The sequence below is a fragment of the Triplophysa dalaica genome, chromosome 10, assembly GCF_015846415.1.
Source record: "Triplophysa dalaica isolate WHDGS20190420 chromosome 10, ASM1584641v1, whole genome shotgun sequence".
Lineage (NCBI taxonomy): Eukaryota > Metazoa > Chordata > Actinopteri > Cypriniformes > Nemacheilidae > Triplophysa > Triplophysa dalaica.
In genome coordinates, this window is record NC_079551.1 from 12895785 (window position 1) to 12915486 (window position 19702).

At 37.8% G+C, this 19702-nt stretch overlaps 1 protein-coding gene across 14 annotated transcripts in view; it reads left to right on the forward strand.

The window, feature by feature from the left end:
- The window catches only part of ptprsa (protein tyrosine phosphatase receptor type Sa), a 156271-nt gene that overhangs the window by 14851 nt on the left and 121718 nt on the right, over nucleotides 1–19702 (forward strand). For 13 of the 14 annotated variants that reach the window (XM_056758615.1, XM_056758622.1, XM_056758618.1 and 10 more), the window contains exon 2: nucleotides 18385–18463. The gene's annotated coding sequence lies outside the window, so the exon portion shown is untranslated. Of the gene's footprint in view, nucleotides 1–18001; nucleotides 18021–18384; nucleotides 18464–19702 lie in introns of those variants that run through there. The other variant, XM_056758617.1, reaches the window with a different exon arrangement.

Below are 19702 nucleotides of genomic sequence, written 5' to 3' on the forward strand. Positions count from 1 at the left end.
GTCGAATCCCAGAGTAAAAACACCGTGAAGCAATTACATCGTGGGTCATCATCTCATTAACAAGCTACAACAACACGATCAGTCACCGCGGACGAAATAACAAGACACTTGAAATTCACAAGCGTATCTGGAGCGTCAGGTTGATATATCATGTAGGTTTGGCTCTTAACGCTGTCAGTTGGCACTTTTCACTGTTGCGGTTCCTTCTTATAGTTGAGAACTATATAAGTTTGACTTGTACGTGTTGTGAAACTGATCTGCAGATTCAACGGCGAAAGGGTTCGAAATGCTGTGAGGTTCTGTGTTTAAAGAGTGACCAGAGAGAGGCTCATATATCATGTCGTATTTTCCCTCTTTCACTGTGTTGTACGAGTTGAGGGTTTGATGGATGGCGGCCCTTTTGGCACCGTTGTAGAGAGAGAGAGAGAGAGAGAGAGAGAGAGAGAGATTTGTGCATCGACAGTCAGTATTTCGTGAGAAAACACTCATTTTTCTTGGTGTGCAGCGTGGAGCTGTGTGTCTTCTGGAGGTTTTGGGGCGGTTTGATCATGTTCCTCATGGAGATACTGATATCCCTTCATAAGTATTGTCACAAAAGTAGTGATGCCAATAACTTTTATATCTTTGAGTAGCGCAGGTGTTTATAAAATAGCTTTGCTAGTTACAGTGATTTGGTTGTTGACTTTGTGGTATTTTGTTGTGTTTTAAAAGCAATAATCAAACAATTTAATTCAATTTGATTTTATATAGCCCCTTTCACAATTTTCATTGTTGCAAAGCAGCTTTAGATAGAGTACCTCATAATGAATGTTTTTATAAAAATAATACTAGAGGGAAAATGTAAGAGAATATACGGTATTAAGATACAAATTTATTAAGTTATTCAATCGAAGTATATCTTATTTAGGTAAATTATTATTTGAAATATTGTTATCAGGACTGGGAGCCTAAAATTACAATATACAATATTGTTCAATATAAAATTATATATATATTTGTTTAAATATATTGTTATTTTGTTCAAATAGAACAGTGTTTTGAAATATATATTTAAATATTTTCATAATTATCCCTGTATAAATTAAATGATATATATATCATTTTATTTTAATGATACATTTATCTATATTCTAATATGTTATATTTGATATTATATTTATATATTTTTTTAATATGTTTTCATTTTTATATACAATATGCTAAAAAAAAATGACACTAATATATCAACATATTATTTTAATTATATATATTTTTCTTATATAAACAGTTTTAAAAAGAAAAATATTGAATTGATTATTAAATAATATACATATTATCTTTATATATATATATATACCTTCAGTAATTTGACTGTACCACAAAAACTGCTTCAATGTGGTTTAACTTTTTTTAAAGATCACTAACTAGAGTTTCTAAGCATCTTCCGGCACAGTTCATGGCCTGCCGCATGAAGGTCTTCAAGACATTATTTTCCCATTTTCTTCAGCTTGTCTGATGGATGTGAAGCGTTACGACGGATGTGAGGGGCCGGAACTTTCCACCCAGTTTCACCTGATAGCGTTTCATCGCAGCGCCTCGGGGAATGGATGAAGATAGAGAGAAGGTTACATCGAGGTGGCTTGTGTTATACGTTTCACTTATCCTGCGGGACACACCGTTCCCATCCTGCTGAAAATCCATAAGTGTGTTCTCACATACTATGGATGGGGTGTAAAGCTGCTAAACGCTGATAAAACACTAGAACACTGTTTTGATATCACATTGTATTGTGTTCTCTCAGATAGGCTTGAGAATCCGATTATTTTTAGTGAATTGGTGGATCCCCATCCGTGAAGTAGTTTCATAAGCAAGTTTTATTTGTATGAATGATGCGGTTGATATGTTTTCGCATGTGTAGGTAAAAGGCACTCGGTAAGGGAGACGATTACGTATTTCACTGCAAATCAAGGGCACCTGGAGTGGCTTCTGCGGCCTGTGTCTGTTTCTCCACATTTATGATGTGATATTCATGAAGGAGGGATACTCTTCACCCTGGTCACCAGCAGTCCAAAAGCATGTAGTTTCCATTTTACTTTAGTCTGAGATGAACGAGCGAGAGAGAGAGAGAGAGAGAGAGAGAGAGAGAGAGATTTTGTCAGGTGAGAGGAGACCCTGCTTGACCTTCTTTCTGGTGTTTTCAGTTCCTCTGACTCCTTGTTGTCTGCTCATTTATAATTCATAGACAGCATTATCTTCCCGGTTTTAGAGGAGAACCTTCTTAAGATGATCATCTTGGCCTCTCCATTTCTCTCTGCCCTCCCCTCCTTAATAACAACACAGGAACTTTGTTACAAAACCCGTTCGACCGTCTAAGGCAGAAACTGAATTGAAATGTAACCTGGGTCACTGTCTCCACCTGCACATTTCTACTAAAATGAAACGACAGTCATTCATAAGGTCGTGCTCATTGCAGTTTTTAATAATTTGGCTGATTTAGGTTTTTCGTTTTCATTTGGATTAAAATTGTGATCTGTAACGTTTACTTCTCTATTGCCATCTCAGTCTAAAACATAAAATTGCAGCAAAATCTTACCTGTTGACAGTTTAAATTAAACTATCACTGTGAATTGGGTGAGTTATATTTTTTATGTTCTTGCTGAATAACTTATTTGTGTTCATTTTAACAGAAAAGGAAATAAATAAAAGACAAGTAAAATGAATAAGGCAAAATAAGTAAAAAATGATTAAGAATAATAAAACATTAGGGCCCGGTTTCACAGACACGGCTTAAGCCAAGACTCTTCCTAAATTGAATTAAGATATTGATGTCGCATTTATGAAAATGCTTTCGAAGAATACATTACCGGCGTGCATTAGTATAAATATGTTTTATACTAATATTAAACATAAATATAAATATGTATTTTTTTATGCAGACAATAAAAGCTCACAGTTACATTTTTCTGTGCTCGATAACTTATTTTTGTTCATTTATGAAAAAAAATAAAAAAATAACACAAATGTAATTATTAATAATAAACATTATACCATACAAAATATTAATTAATATAATATACCAAATATACCTTTAAAAAAATATTTTTATGTGGACAATAACAGGTCACAGATACAGATTTGTTCGAAGTTAGCTCCTTAGTTTCATTTCCTTCAAATCACGTCTAAATTTATACATCAACCATGACTTGCTGAGGCTGATCTGACTATAGAAAAGCTAAAACAGTCGACTAGCAATTCATGAAGTTTCAAGTTGAGATTGTGTATCTTTACACCCACAAAATGCTCAGAGTAATGGTCTTCCGGGCGAGGGGTAGCGGCGAGGTCACGAGCTCTGAGCCGAGCTATTGTGTCTCTATATTGACCAAAGTGTAATTCACTGTCTCCCATCATGCTCCTGTGAGAGGAAAAGATAGCCTACACATTACACATCTTGTCACCGGAGCTGTAAGAAATCAGTAACATTGTGTTGCCCAGAGCTGATGTGTGCTTTGGATAAAAACCAGGATGGATGGGTCCTGTCAGGGGTATCCTGGAGTGTCAGCCATGTCGACGATACTTTTTTCTAGATGTCAACAGAAATGACTCTCAGGTTTGTTTCATACAAAGATTCTTGAGTTTTTGTTTACAATCCAAAAGTGGTGCGGATTAAGTTGTGGGTTATGACAGGAGAACCAAATATATTTGTTGTTGCAGTCATACTTTATATTTACAAAAATGACTAAACCAGTTGAAATATAATGTTTATACAACTCATTTTGTGTTTTATAGAAAGTCTTACAGACTTTAAACCATTCGGTCTGTATGTAGCAAATAAGAATACTGGGTTTATTGTGTCACAGTTTCATTGTGGTATTTGTCCCTAGTGGGGGGTTGAAATAAGTCATATTTTCATTGATTTATTTCATTGGTTTCTGCGGCTTTGAACCATGTGTGAGTGACATGTCGTATCACCATGGGTCGTCTGACCGAGGCCTAGGTTTTAGCTTATAGTCAGGGATTCGAATCTCAGCGGGCACCAAAAACCAGGTCTAAATCAATCATGTTAGGACGAGAAAAAAAGCTTGATCAGATCTTACGGCCGTGTGATTAAAGCGCAGTCACTCATAACAACCCAAGATCGAGGGCTGTTTATTGCCAAATAATGTCCAAAGTACAAGAGCTTTTTTACAATATGATCTCACAGGAATTCATAACTATTTTACGAGTCGGTGTGAATCGTACAAAAGCACACAATTACTATAAACAAGCAATACTGAAGCACCCCTAACCCCGCCCCTAACTCTAACACTGGGTTCACACCAAACTAGCGAGTAAATTACATAGAAAGTCAATGCAAAAATACGTAGAGCGGCATGCGGTGCAAATGACGAGAATCAGGCAGTGCGATGCCGCAAAAGTGTCTCAATATCATCTTCCGCGAAGGTTGAAAATATTTGTCATTTCGCGTCACTCATACGAAAATAACAAAAACGATCGCGCAACACGACTGTTCGCGTTTGGTGTGAACACAGCATTACATCACTGACACGAAAGCAAATCGTTCTAAAATGTACTAATGTTATCATATAAATTCGAACAAATTAGCCAAAATTAGCCACATTGTAAAATAGTTGTGTTTTGCTGTAGGACTGTGTTTTTTTGTTCATGTGGCCATTTTAGAAAACAGGAAGTTAAAACAGGAATTAAAGAGAAGAGTGAAGGGACAACTTCCTATTCTGTGAAGCTCTGGAAAGTGATTGGTTGAATAATTTTAGATTATTTAAGTACTTTTATATCTTTTATATGTTTAAATTCACAAAATATTGCAAATCTGCCTATCGCAATGGTTTGAGTGATTTTAATACTTCAAAAATGTATGATGAAACTTTAGGATGATTTGAATAGCAACGTTTTCTTTTTTCAGAAACTATGGGAAACTTGATTATATAATTTAACTAAATTATTTTCAGCTTTTCAGAAAATACGGTATTAGTCTTGTTTTAGCCTGTAAACTATTGAAAACATTTCATACAAATACCCGATCAAAAAGTCGTTTTTTTGTCTGCGTTTGCAGAAAATGTAAAAGGGACAGACAGGTCCGAATGTAAAAAATAGATGCAGATCGTGAATATATATAATCAATTGTGTTTTGGCGTCAGTGTTGTCGTCTAAGTTAAACAAAGTTATTTACAGTGCTGCATTTTAATGGAGGTGCCTGACAGAGGCCTCGTCCATAATATTGAGACAAATGTTTGTGTGTCTGTGAAAGCACTCGGCTGATTAACTCGCCTGGGATGGCGTTTTATCTGTTGTGCCGTTTGATGTATGACATCTTTTTAAGAGTCGGTCGAATGCAATCACAGTCTCTTTCTTTCCACGGGCCCTTAGTCTCAACAGATTGCCTGCTGTGTCCCGTGGGAGGTGGTCCTCTGGAAAATATTGACTGCTCAAGAGTAAGCGCTCGTGTGTGTGTGCGTGTGTGCATGTGTGTGTGCTTGTGTGATGTTAAAAGGTTTAGGGGGTCGGAGGAGGTCGACTGGAAGAGAGGTCAAACATCTTAGAAAGGACACAGTTTGGAAAGAAAATATGAGAAGAGGAAGTGAAAATCTACTTTTGGAATCACTGGAAATGAATGTTTTTAGACTTATGTCGAGTCTAAGTTTATGACTGTCAATCTCTGTAATGCAAAAAGATTTCACTGGGATTTCTGGTGTTTGTTTTGTTTTAATTTTGTCCTGTTTAATTTCCTCGTGGTGCTGGAGTTTTGCACTGTCTGGCTTTTTGATCTTGAAAGCACAGTTCACAAAAAAATGAGAGTTCTTTCATAATTTATTCATCCTCATGTCAAGTCAAACTTGTTTGGCTTTCTCACTTCTACAGAACCCAAAAGAAGGCATTTTTAAGAACGTTTGTAACCAAACACTGAAACCCATTGACTTCCATCAGCTGAACACAAAACCACGGAGACATTTCTCAAAATATCTTCTTTTGAGTTCCACTGAAAAAATAGTCACAAACGTGTTTTGATTGACACGAGGCTGAATAAATGATTACAGAAGTTTTATGTTTGGGTGAACAGTCCCTTTACTCAGAATGAAAACATTCACCAAATGATTTTTTAAGACATGAAACGTCACTCTTGCTTTATGCCACACGGCTGTGTGACCTCCCCAAAGTTTTTCACCCGCTCATACGCTTCATGCTTTCCTGATTGACAGGAATTACATCTTGTATGCCTGATATGGATATCTCTGTATGAGGCCCTCAATGATATTAGTTACAGTCAGTGGTTCATTCTTCAGAAGCATCCATGTTTGAAGCAAGTTCACAAGAGGTGGTCCTCGTGTTCCTCTGGACCAGTGAAAGGGGAAACAGTCAGAAGTAAACACAATTTTTTTGTGCATTTCCTCATCTACCAGAGGTTTGTGAGTGAGGTTTTATTTACATTATGAAGTAGGTTATTTTTATATTTGTATATATATTATATTTATCATGCTAATTTTACAATCCACAATTTTAAGCAAAATGTATTCTATTATTTATTTTATTATTCATTATACTATCAATTAATTAGTAACAGCATTTATTTTATTAAAGTTCATTATGTTTAGATTTAATTTATTTTTATTTAAGTTTATTCAGGTTTCATATTAAGTTTTTGATAAGTTGAATTTTTACAAATAATATTTAGGCTTATATTTTATTTGATTTTAATGAACAAAATTGCTTTATACTTTACTTACTATGCTATGCGTGAGGCGAAAAGTAGCAGTAAAATTGACAATCGGTGTTGTCTTTGACACATTAATCGTAATTTTCAACAATATTTGACAATTTTCCACAATATTCAGTCCTTTTTTATCTTCAGCACAATTACAACTCGGCCAATTCTAGCAATAACATAAAGAGAATAGTGTAATACCTTCCAAAACAGACCAACTTGAAATTCTCTTTCAAAAATCTGTTTGACTGCTGAATTCCAACAGAAAGACTAATTACCCACAATCCCTGTAGGCCCCGGCTGAGACGTGCCTAGCCGAGCGCTAAACTGAAAGTGCAAGAGGTAACATTGAACTGAACTTTCTCTGACATCAATAGGTGATCGAAAATCCTGTCCACGGGCTAATAGCAATCATCTCATCCTCATCTGTATTACTTCCTATAGATATATAGCCGGAGAAGGAACTAGCGTGCTAGCGCTCTTGATGAGTAGGTGTTGAAACCAGACCCGCGCTCTCCAAGGAAAATTGAAAGGCCAAAGCGCTCGTCGCTTTTGACCTCCGTCCTGTCCTCTGTGCCAGAAGTGGACGCAGTCTCCATTATTGTGTCACAACTGAGGGCAAGGTCCTGCCCTCTCAACTCTGTTTCTGGGAGCGGGCTAATGCCCTCCTGGGGCAGATAATAGGAATATAATCCTTTTATCTGTGCCTGTGGCCGTCTGTTAAAGTCGAACTGCTTAAATCTCAGAAACCACCCTCCATAGACCCCATGCACAATGCCCCGTCTGCGGATATTTGGAGCTTTTCCCTTGAGGGAAACATATAATTGAGCTAGCCGAGAGATGCGAACGCACTCGTAAGCACATATTAGCGGCGACAACCTTCATGGTGACCGAGAGTTGATTGTTTTTTGATGATCGGGGATGCATTAGAAGACAGTTCTCAAAAAAAGGCTGATTGTGTGGGGTTGAATGAAGAATGGAAGGATAGATGCAGATCAGTTGAGACGTTTACTGTGTGGGTTTGTGAAAATGTAGTTTGTTGCGTAGCGTGTTAACTGTCAGCCGTTCCATATACGGGACACCTAAGTTTGCGTCAATATTGTGCATGTCATTTCTAATTGAATCATGACAAACGATATATCATTGGAACGGTCTAAGACTCTAGAATACAGATTTCTTTGGTTTTTTTATAATTTATGTATGGAGAGTAATTGATTCTTTTTATAAGGAGTGTGCTTAGATTTTTTGTTATCCTTTTGCGACCCGTATTTTTTTAAAAAGAAAATTTAATCAAAGAAAACCATAAACGTTTTAAATTAATTTTTACAATAAACCTAACAAACCCCTTAAATTTTTTGTGTGTGTTTGATTTTTTGCTAGCAATAATCAGCTACTTTTATTTTACAAACGAGACCAACCGTAAGTCTGTATTCCAAAGAATTCATGAGCTACTGCCATTTTAGTTCCAACATGCGTTTTCATGTGTAGGATCAAAAACTGTTTACAGTTGCTTTTGTGTGCTGAATAAGATGATAATGGAGTCTTTTGTGTCGCCGTGCAAACTTATTCCGTTTGAATGGTTGCAGCATTTGTAGATGACACCATGTTGTAATTTGCCTAATGAATTAAAAAATGAAGGCGCAATAGATGTTTCAAACAGAGATGGCGATATAGAGTAAAAGTTTTAGCTTTACTCAGACTTTTGTTATGAATCAGAAAACCACAATATATCACGACACGTCATGTCTTCCATAAATCTTACTGAGTTTGAGGTTTGAGTGACAGTGGCCTTTGGTTCCGTAACTTAAAGCTGAACTATATTTTACTAGCTCACTTTTAGTGTAAGAGCAGGGCGACAGATATTTCACGGCATGACAGAAAGTGAGTGCAGTTTTTAGCGGGAATGTGAGGCGTTAGACCGGAATGCAGATAAGCTAGAGCCGGGCCGGACACAGCATGGAAAGAAAAGATCAATTCCCATAAAAGCCCTGCTTCACATGTTTGCTGTGGTTGTTTTAAATCAGGCCGAAATTGAATTTGGATGAATTGCTTGGTTATGGGGATGTTAGCCTGCGCTGTCTTTTAAGTGAGTTTCCCTCCACTTTGCTTTGTTTAAGTGCATGTTGAGTAAACAGTGATGGATACAAATGTTTAAGTGGCATTCTGGGAAGGTGGAGGACGGAGAACGTGACAGAAGCGAAACTAGAGGGAAAATGTGCCTTGCTTTTGAGAATTTAGACCGAAATATAAAAAATGTTTCAGTTACATTTTGAAATACACTTACATCATCTGTTATCAATGTATTTCATGGTTAATCGTTCCATATCTGCATCTACAAGTCAATGGTTGGACATCCATGACTACAATCTGCTATATCAAGTGTTTATGATTCATTCTGTTAAATTTTCCAGTGAATGGCCCACGAGTGCATTGTGGGAAGTATCATTTGCAGTATAGGAAAGAGGGGTTCTGTTATTTTATTCTCAGTGTTTCCCACAATGCACCTCATCTCGCAACCCCATTAATAAAAATGTATGTATTATAAGCACGTCCTTCATCCGCAGACCTTCCGCTCACTAAAAATGCTGATGCCGGTCTTAATGTGCGCTGATGACTTTAACCGATGTGCTGGCTAATGGACTGTCTGCCTGAAACCTAGTTGCGTATTTTCTTGCTGTAAGCTCTTAAACCATATTCCCAGGACAGTCGCTTCTCATTCAAACCCCTGCGGTGATCGCACATCCCCCTGAAGGTCTCACTGTTTGGCCTACACTAGACGTTAGCGTGTTTAGCGTGTGCCGGAAATGTAGAAAGAGCGTGTGAAAGCGTACGGAATGAAGTATCCCTAAACTAAATCAATGGGTTGGGTGAGGGTGTGGGAAACGCATCTCCCTTCACCTCTTTCCTAATGATCCCACCCCGAGCGACTGGCGCTTTCAGCCGATTCATGTTTTGATTAGTTTAATCCGGCCAGACAAGATCCAGAGAAGAGGCAGCCTCCCTGCGACCCTGCCCACCGAAAGACCTTTCTGTTTTACTCAAAGACAGCGTTATCGCCATTATCTCGCTCTTTCTGTCGGGTCTGCGCGGCCTCTTTCCTTTCAAGCGCTCTAATGAATTTGCTCAGAGATGCTATCGTGCCAGGACACTAGAAGCTAGCGCTACACTTGACTGTATCCTGAAAGTCGAACACGTGCGCTTTCATTTATTAGCGGCCGGAGAGGTCACAACTGAACAATGTGAGTTTGACATTAGCTTGAAGAGAAATAAGAGATTTTAATGAAAATGATGTGCTAACACTTTAAAAATCTTATTTTAACTGAATGATAAGGGTAATGTAAAAAATCATAAAATGAAAAAAGATCTTATTTAAATTCTAAAATAATTTATACAATTGATCATTTCTGTACTAGTTTATTAATATGATCATGTTTAATTTATATGATTTATGTTACATTCTAATATAAATCTTAAGCTAATGTAATATTTAAATTTTGTTAATTCCATTGTTTTTATTACAGACAATATTAAAAAATTTCATGAATTCTTTATTTCAAAATTATTGATTAAATACCGTATATATTAATAAAAAATAAATATTTTTAAATTATTGATTAAATATCTTTAAATTTCCTTTATTAATTTATATTAATGATATTAATTATTCGTTTTAAATGTTTCTTCATTAATTAAGGTATTACTAAATATTTTTTAATTATTGTTTTAATATCATTAATATTAATAGAAAACAATACATTTGATAGTTAAAACAAATTGATGAATAATTAATCCAAAAATAAAATGAATAACCTCTAATAAACTGTTTATTTTTAATGCGTATTTCAAAAATGTTTGAGCTGGTTTGCCTTAATGCAACATTAATAATTTAAAATTCTATGTGGAAAACAATATAATTGTGCCAGTGCATCAATACATTTTATTACAAAACATCATTCATTTTAAAATGTCTTTGAAATGGATGACTTGAGCCAGTAAGAGCCTAGATGGTAATTCCTTTAACATAGTTTTTATATATGTTGTAGTTTCTCTTAACATTCAAGGGATTATGATGATGCCATCTGGCCTCATTCTGTATATGAATAATATTAATTCATATTCCATTTACATGACATTGACTCCCTCATTTGCTGGTTGGATTTCAGCTCTTCCCAGTCTCATTCTCTGCACACTTTGTAGTTTCCCCTCACCAGGCTGTCACACATGATCAGAGAGAAAGCACTCGGCGTTCACACTTTGAACCCAGCACCAGTGCACTCGCCGAGCCAGAGTCCTCTTCAAGTTGTCCTACTTTTGGAGTTGTGCGTGACGCTTTGTTCACTTGGAAATGACTGAGGAGGGTCTGCGACGCGCCGCGCATTCAAATGAATTCCACAGCCCTCCCGCTTCTGTGTAAGTAATGGCTCTATTTGTTTGCAGTCTGGGCTGTATATTTTCATAATGGGATCTGAGAGGAGTTTGGCAATAAAACGCTCTATAACTCAATTAGAGTTGAGGTAGATTCATATCTACTTTCTTTGTCTAAGCCTGAAGTAACTACAGCCATTATTCACACAGATTCACAGTCGAGATTCGGATAGCTTAGGGTTACTCCGGGCACCTTTGCTAAATGGGTTTAAATTTTTAATTTGCACAGGAAAACGTATCACATCTATAGGGGATAGCTGAGCAGAAATGTATTTAAGATATTCTTTGAAAGGAATATTTTGGTGTGCTTTAAAAGAAAACAAAGATGTCTTTGTGTTATGTTTTGTCCAATTTGTGAGAGATTAAGTTTTTTTTTTTTTACGCTCTTCAATACGATCTGATTTATTACCATTATGCTTTAACTAACATCAACTAACAATGAACATCCCATCTGACGCCTAAAACCTGCTGGAAGCAACGCAGCATCCGGACAGGCCTGATTCATTCCCTGAATCATCTACACAATGTTACGATTGCATCATCAATCATACAGAAGTCAAATTTGAAAGACTTTCACAAGGATCTTTACAAAAAATGCCTGACATCATAATCCCATCCCAACCGCGCACTGGAGAACTAATTCCTCCGACGTGTTTCTTAGTCCGAATATTTAGTGTGAGACGTTTTTCTTGATATTGTTATTGGGGTTGACAATTTCTTGGAAGATGATCAGATATGGCGGCGTGGCCTGTTAGTGGGTAAGAGCGGGCCGCATGTCAATGCCTAGAGAATCGATAAACTCTCCTCCCGGCTTTCTCATTTTGATAAAAGGCCCTCGGTTCCCGCAAGTGCACTGCGTGATTGGACGAACGCCGTTGTCTCTTTCAGAGATAATCAGATGTTGTCGGTGCAATCATCATTATAGCTTCTTTCCCAGCTTTTGTGCGTGTGTGTGTTCTTTAAAGAACCGTTGCTTATGTGCCGATCTGTAGTAATTTTTTTAATTTGCCAGCAAAGCCGTTATTTATCCGCGGCGGGGTTGGGGGGGGGGGTATAGACGGTGCTGCGATATCATGCGGCTCATTTCTAATGAGTATGGATTAGCGTGGATGATCCGGGCTTTGCCGATGTTCTGGTCCGACATTCTGGAGGTCAAAGCCGCGGTGCAAATCCTGCAACAGTAGCATCTTGATAATAATAAAGTAAATGATTTTTCTCCAATCCACCCATCCCCGCCAGTAGACCGGGATAAACGCAGATTATATTCATGCTGTTTATTCATGAGAAAGCTTTGATCCATTTCATGCTGATACGCAAATAATGTAAAATGTAAATGGTTTTATCCAGTTTAAACCAGCAGTTCTGTACAATATCGCCAGGATGTTATTTTACAAGAGTTAAAAAACTCTGACTTTGACATTTGAACATAACCAAGGTTAATACAGACAGCCAATCATACTATCCGTCTTAATTTTATTTGAAATTAGAATACCCAGAAAGCACTCTCCATCTGTCTAACGTCTATTTGACGTCTGCATTTACATCTGCAAGACGTCTGCAATACGTAGTTTGCTCATCTGCAATATGTCTCAGAGATGTCTATAAGATGTCTGCATGGTATTTATGATTTAGAATTGATGTAAAGCTGCTCTTTCTAAGATTTTTAGCAAATGTTTTGACACAGCAGATGTTTTCCAAATTTCCATGTGTAGCAGACTTTTAACAGACCTTCAGACGTCTCCGAGACGTATTGCAGATGTTATGCAGAAGTCAAATAGACGTAAACCAGCTGGAGTGTGCTATGTGGGTAAGTATTTCCCAAATCGTAGTATGTTGAAAATAGTATTCCAAAGATTTCTGGACGGTCTACTACTTCCGGTAGATATTTGAAGTGCAAAATAAAGTACACTCTGACGGCTGATATTACCCACAACTCACCGCGAGTAGGCGGAGTTTTGTGACGCTCCACTGCATTAATAAAATTAAATAACTGATGTGTCACTAAATTAATAAATATAACTATACAGTTAACATTGCATATGAAACTATAAATGAATTGGGCTATATTTATTTGATTTAAATGGTAAATCAGCCTCCAGTCAGCATCCCGGATGAGAAATGATGGGATGTGGTCTACAGATGCAGAGATCAGTGCGGGCAGCTAAAACACTTTCCAGGGTTTGAAGAGATGGTAGATGGGCTCTTTTGGCTGGATGATGGCATAAACAGGTGTGCCCGACTGATTTATCGTCATTAATCCGACCCGTCCAGTCCGCTGGTTGGGACACATCTGTGGCCAAAGCGTTCTGCCCGATGTCACAATGACGACGAAGGGCAATGAAATTACGTTGATTAAAAAACAAAAAAATAATTAATTTGCACATTTGCAGAGCTCCATAAAGAGTCAGATCATTGCAATCCCCAGTTCTAACACCGCCGGGGTTATTCGGTACTTAAGATGTGGAGTTTGGAGGGCACATCTGTCTGATGCTAGCAGATCCAGATTGGCTCTCATCGAGCACAAGAACACGGCCTCTTTTCATTTGGCAGGCCTTGCAATAATTATTATTTTGCCTTTACGGACGGCTGGTCATTTTTAATGGATGGGAAAGCACTTGTCTGTCCAAGAGGACCGGCTAATGAAAGAGTTTTGGGTCTTAAATCTAGAACAACATTTAAACTTTTTGAGAAACTTTAGATTTCAGATCTCATCTGTAGTGTGTTTCCAGGTAAGACTGTGTTTTAGCAGCGGTACCACATGCTTGTGAAGTGATGGAAACATTCCTTCGAATTCAGACCGAGGAATGATGGCCGTAACCTCTCTCTGACTCATGTGTGTGATCTATTTATCCAGTAACTGAATCAGTCTGGTCTTCATTGTGCTGTGACCTTTGGGGTTTCAGCTCAATGTCGTCTCTGAAATGTTCTGTGTCGCCGGCACATTTACTGCGGATTTGTTTTCACATGTGTGTGCTGTAATTCAGTCACTATGGCGCGTGTGTAAACTGTGTGATGAAAGGCACACCTTTAGAGTTAGATGAACAAATACTTATGTGTCATTTCAATTGAAGCTTGTATAGAATACATATTACAATAAGACATATTATATAATAAGTACAAATGAAAATATGTGTTTGAATTGTTGTGAATGATTATACAAAAGCTAAAATAAATAAAGTTTTTTTATAGTATTTTTGGGTGAATCTTAGAGGCTTCCTCAAATAATTTTTCTTTTTTTTAAATGAGGCCGTTTGATGTCCATTCAAATTTTGGTTTCTATACTAACGTGCAGTGTTGGGTGTAACTAGTTACTAAGTAATATGTTACTGTAATTCAATTACTTTTCCCTTGAAAAAGTAAAGTAAGAGATACATTTTTCTGTAGCTAAATTACAGTTACTTCTGATGTAATTAAACAAAATACTTTGTGTAATATATTTGTGTGCAATAGTGGAATTGACATCAAAATGCAAAGTCTAACTTTAAAATCTGTGCTTTCATGTATAATTCTCACATTTGTAATACTTTGGTCAGTTAATAATAATATTTTATGTAGTTTAATATTATTTATTTGAATGAATTAAGATAGCCTTTTCATGTCTTTCCTTGAATCACTTAAATAATCAAGGTATATATAGGATATTTATAATAATTAGTAATGAGTAATTTAATACTTTTTGGAGATTGTAATTTGTAAAGTAATCTGATTACACTATTGAATATGTAATAAGTAGCTAATTACTTTTTCAGAGTAATTTGCCCAACACTGCTACTGCAATGTGGAAATCTATATCTTTGCATTACATGAATAAGAATGTGGGTGGTGAATGTATTCAAATTGTATTAAAGAATTTACAATTTCACAAAATCTTTATTCACAGTACATTCTTATTTTTATTAAGTATATGTTTCTTGTGTTATACTATATAAAGGTACACACTTAATCAGGGGCGGACTGACCAGTGTCCCACCGACGGGCCATGACCAAGGGCGGACTTGCGGACGTATTATAAACGCTAATTCACGCAACGCAAAGGCATTAGCGAGTCGGACACATATGCATGTACACATATGCACATGTAACATACAACTCCGTCCCCCCCTCAACATAATTTGCCATCCAACACATCCTCGCCACCACCCCGCGGACAGAATTTGAGTAGGGCCAATGTGGGCCTGATAACCCTGGGCCGATTTTGATTCTCAGTTAGCCCCTGCCCTCAATGTATGAAAATTTGTCAAATAAAAATAGTAAAATATGGGTAGTTGACAAATATATTACCCTGTACATGTTTCTAATGTTGTGAGATAGCAAACGTTTAGAAAACAAACTGTTAATAGTAGATTTTTTTACATTATAAGTACAATTTAAATAAAATAGATTTATCTTTGTTTTAGTTTTTCAAAATGTTTGCTGTCACGCCACGAAACATAGGATGGTCTCTTTATCAACTACCCACATATAAAAGAAAAAGAAATGGGTTACACATTCGATTTTATAGGCATTATACAATAAATGATTTTTAACAATGCGTCATATATCTAACTGAATATCATATATTGTTTAACTTGAATTTCTCACATTGGTTTCACCGTCACTTAATAAACGAATATTCCAGGTTATAAACAGCTTCAAACAGCGGAGCGTCGGAAGTACCTCACTCCCTTCCTGTCACGTTCCTGCGTCTGAAAGAGCGAGCGGGTCGTTCTGCTGTTTTTCATCATGTCTCCCAATTTACCCTGCACCATGATGCTCCACCATCTGTCGCCACGGTGACCGTTTCCAGTGCCAGTTTGCTGGAGAGGCTCTGAGAAGAGCAGCCACATTTAGACCATTATTAACTTGTGTCGGAGAGCGCGACCCTACCTGTGTTGCGATAGGATTGTATATTATTTTACAATCTCTCGTACCACCGGTCTCTTTTAACACAGAGGCTAATGTACTGTCACATCCCCCGGCGTGCTAGTGGTAGCGTTACCTCAAAGCTATGCTATATTCAGCATGATTAATGAAGCATAAGGGAGTGTCAGGAGTGGTAACATAGCAGCGTGTGCGCGCACAGAGAATAAATGTCGTACATTAAACTAATTCCCTGCGCGGCCCTTCTCTCGTCTTGGCAGGCGAAGCCCATCCTCCCTGCCCTAAGCCTTATGGGACCTCTCTCGGCTCTCAGCTGTTATGATTGGGTAGTCTCGAATTAAAGCGCCCCGTCAGGACCGGGAATCATGTACGCCCGCTGGCTGGTTGTCGTGGAAACCGTGTCCCGGAGGAGGCTAGGGCTTGTCTATGGCCTGGTATAGAAGGATGAGCGGAGATATAAAGTGAGAGGGAAAACGGTTACTCGCTTTTGACCTTTCTGTTAGAGATTAAAATAGCAAAAGGGAATTTGAGGGCTCGCTCGGGTCGACAGCAGTGTTTTCTGTAACATTTTAAAAGAGAAGGCATAAGCCTCGGTTTTGTGCGTTTTGTGTGATATAAATTAGACTGTGTTTTATTGGTAATATCAAAGACTAACGTAAGTGACAAGTAAGCATTTTGTTTCAATGTTGAGGTCAAAACGTGTTGTATGAAAATGGAAAACGGCCTTAAGATGGACCAAAAATCACAACATAAAGCTGAAATGTCTGAAAAGATCTGTTGAAAAGATCTGTTGTGCTCACACTTACAACTGTATTTAGATTAGGTCTGTCAAACGACTGATCGCATCCAGAATAAAAGTTTGTGTTAACATATTATATGTCTGTGTACTGCATATTCAATTTTTTATTATAAACACATACACATACATAAATACAAAATATTAAAATGTATAAACGTTTATATTTAAATTATTAGTAAATATGAATAAATACGGGGGGCACGGTGGCTTAGTGGTTAGCACGTTCGCCTCACACCTCCAAGGGTTGGGGGTTCAATTCCCGCTTCCGACTTGTGTGTGTGGAGTTTGCATGTTCTCCCCGTGCCTCGGGGGTTTCCTCCGGGTACTCCGGTTTCCTCCCCTGGTCCAAAGACATGCATGGTAGGTTGATTGGCATCTCTGGAAAAAATTGTCCGTAGGGTGTGAGTGCGTGAGTGAATGAGTGAGTGTGTGTGCCCTGCGATGGGTTGGCACTCCATCCAGGGTGTATCCTGCCTTGATGCCCGATGACTCCTGAGATAGGCGCAGGCTCCCCGTGACCCGAGGTAGTTCGGATAAGCGGTAGAAAATGGAATGGAATGGAATGAATAAATACATGTAAATATTCCCTCAATATATATACATGTGTGTGTTTGTTTTTGTTTATAATCGAAAATGTATATGCACTGTATACAGAAAGACTTTTTTATGCGATTAATAGAAAAATAACTCCTCTGTATTGTTTTAGCTAATGTTGTATATTTTTTTCAAATTTTGGATAATATATATATATATTGTATAATATTTTATAGTTATCTTTATTGTTAGTTTTTTGGCCTAAATGGACCATATTGGTCACGTTAGTCTTTATCACACTGTGCTTAACACCGGGTTATCTTCCCCCTAAACCCCACTTTTGACCCCGGGTTAACGAATGTTTCACACTTGTAATTTTGAAGCTGGGTTATCCCTGCATTTAACCCGGGGTTTCCGAAGCAGGGTTAGCACCGCTTTTACAGGGTTAACCCAACATTGTGGTGCCAACGTGTGCAGTGTGAAACGAATGATAGAATGATACGACCAGACGCTTAGCAACGGACACCCAATCACAAACTGAACAGCGCTTACTTCCTTTGTAAGCTATGCACAGTCACAGAAACTCTGTGCGCTGTGTAAACAATCCTTTGAGTTTTTTATTTATTTGAGTAAGTAACGTCGGGAGGCTTAACAGCCAAAAAGGATTTGCGAGGCGTGATCTTTCCCGGATGAAGAACAAATGAGGTATTCGGATATTTAAAGGGACTTTTTTTCAGCACTATTTGCACTATTTTTATTCAGTCAGTTTGAAGCTGCATTATTTATCCAATGATGACTGTTGACACAGCAAATACACAAATAAGAATGTTAACCCAGGGTTTAATAATGTACAGTGTGAAACATCAGGTTATGAATAACCAAGGTAACCCCTGGTAAATTATAAACAGTGTAAACGTGAAACAGATCACCCGGCATTCTGTTTACATGGGGTTAAGAATAACCCGGGGTTAACGATTTGAAGTGTGAACAGCCATATTGTGACAACAAATATATATCACATAAATCTGTCAGTCCTTTTCTTTAGTTGTTTTCTTTATTTTTGCTACAGGTGCAACCCAAGCGTCAGAAGAACAGGCACTAAACCCGCTGAAGAATGGAGCTGAAAAAGTTTTGAAAACATCTAAGAGGTAAGAACGACATGAAATCAAAATTGGCTTTCTATAAGCGTGCGTTCCTTCACATACAAGCGGAACGATTCATTGCTATGTAATATGCTTCAGTATGGAAATGACAGTAGCTGCTATCTGAAGCCTATTTTCATGTAAAGACAACACTTATTCACAACGACATCTAAAGAAAACTCATCATTTCTGATGGTTCGATCACATTGCCATGTATTTCGAGTTGGGTATTTTTGGTACATTTTATACTTGTTTATTTCTTGTGGTCTGATAAACCCAACATTAAATGTGTTTTTATAATCCAGACCTAAACCGCATTTGTATGTGGTTTCAAATCCGATTACAATCGGATTTTTTGAATGTGTCTCAGTATACACAGGGAGGTCGGATGTCAAGTAGTTTTATTCTTTGAGGACCTCAGCAAGCGATATTCAACACACCAGACTATCCGATGTACTCAAATACAGCAAGATCCAAATCTGATTTGTGTGCAAAGCCCGAGATGTACAATAGTGCAGTCAAAACATCCTTATCCTGGTTTTCACAGAGATACACACGCCAGTCCTTCCTATTTGGAATCAATGAACGTGTGGCACGGATACAAGAGTCTCGAGTTTAGCCTTGAGTGCGCGCCGCTATCTCAAGCCAAAGCGGAGCACATTCGGGGAGATTATTTGTGTTTCTTTTCAACAAGCTGAGAGTGCAGAGGGTCGACACATCTGGAGCTGTAGCCGCCGGCTGTTTGCGAGACGCAGAACGATGGAGAAAAGCTATCAGCTGAATATTGCATGCCGCACCGCTGTAACAGTGAGATACGGGTATTGCACGATGTCCACAAAGACCTCATTTCTGTTTTATTACCGAGCGCTGTCTGTGGTCTCATGAATTCCTCGCACTTATACATATGAGTGTGTGAATCTGTATGGTTTCCCCAACACGCCACCCTCGAATCTGGACGCTCGCATGCCTGACGGTGTGTTTAATGCGGCTTTTAGATGCGCCTTTAACTCTTGCCAACAACTTGTATTTGGACGAAAAAGAAACAGTCATAAATTACCATTATTCAATTATCAACGCTCCGATTACTTATAGCGGTATTTAAAGAAATGCAAATGAGGCGGGAGTCCGGGGGTGATGAATATTTATCGTGCCAGCTTATATTATTTCATGCTGTTTGGGAATCAAAGACGCATAGCTGCTCAGATGTTCCAGTAATGGAGGAATGTGTGGAAAGAGGAGCATTTT